At 35.1% G+C, this 1,152-nt stretch overlaps 1 non-coding gene across 1 annotated transcript; it reads right to left on the bottom strand.

Annotated features, from left to right (window-relative positions):
• Positions 1-689: 689 nt before the first annotated feature.
• On the bottom strand, positions 690-762 carry TRNAR-ACG (transfer RNA arginine (anticodon ACG)). The gene has a single exon. It is a non-coding gene; the product is annotated as a tRNA-Arg (tRNA).
• Between the last annotated feature and the right edge of the window lie 390 nt (positions 763-1,152).

Here is a 1,152-nt window from a genome sequence, read left to right as displayed (position 1 = left end):
TGATTATCCTAGTCAGGATAACGGATCAAACTGTTTAAAATATTGAATTGTCATCGGTCCTTAATAAGTATGCCAAATTTCGAGTTAATCCGACGTTTTGAAGGGGGTCAAAATCACGTTCAAAGATTCCGTTACATACTAACATACGTATGAAGCTAATAAAAGCGTAATAAGTCATTGTTTAAGTTCAGTGACGACTCCTCACACGATAAAGTAATAAAATTGTGTGGTTGTTTCGAAAGACAATTTATTTTCCCATAAAATTTCAGCAATTTTAAAAATCATAATTAGTTTCAATTTAACTACAAGTAAGATCTAAATGTGATAGGCGGTATTTGCGGTATAGAAATTAACGTCTCATATAGAACGAATTATCAAATTTTGCCAAAAAAGGTTCCAAAAATTTTATATTGATTACAGTCTACTGGAAATTATATTATTATTACGTTACAAAAAATAACATAATTTGCATTATTAGAACAAAATGAATTTAAAAGTAACACATATAGAACGAATTATCAAATTTAGGGGAAAAAAGCTAGCTAATCGCAATAAAAATCGTTACAGATAAAAAAAAATCCAAAATTTTAATTGACCTTCAGTCGACAGGAAATTAAATTATTATGACGTTACGAAAAATAACGTAATTATGCATTACTACAACAAAATGAATTTAAAAGTAACAGTATCGACCCTGCCAGGATTCGAACCTGGAATCTTCTGATCCGTAGTCAGACGCGTTATCCGTTGCGCCACAGGGCCTGCGAGATCTGATTCCGAAATAGCCCATTAGTTATAGTTACGATTTTAAAATATAAGATGGTAATACAAATTATAACGCATTTGTATGAGTTGTATGAGTGTTATCACTATAACTAAAGATTTAAGTAAATATTCTAGAAAGTTCGTGTTAATATCCCAGAGATCTAAGCCTGGTAGTAGGACCTCTTGTGAGTCCGCGCGGGTGGGTACCACCGCCCCGCCTATTTCTGCCGTGAAGCAGTAATGCGTTTCGGTTTGAAGGGTGGGGCAGCCGTTGTAACTATACTGAGACCTTAGAACTTATATCTCAAGGTGGGTGGCGTATTTACGTTGCGGATGTCTATGGGCTCCAGTAACCACTTAACACCAGGTGGGCTGTGAGCTCGTCCA

The sequence above is a fragment of the Bombyx mori genome, chromosome 3 (assembly GCF_030269925.1).
Source record: "Bombyx mori chromosome 3, ASM3026992v2".
NCBI classification, from domain to species: domain Eukaryota; kingdom Metazoa; phylum Arthropoda; class Insecta; order Lepidoptera; family Bombycidae; genus Bombyx; species Bombyx mori.
The sequence above is the reverse complement of the archived record's forward strand: the minus strand, read 5'-3'. Positions and strand labels throughout refer to the sequence as shown.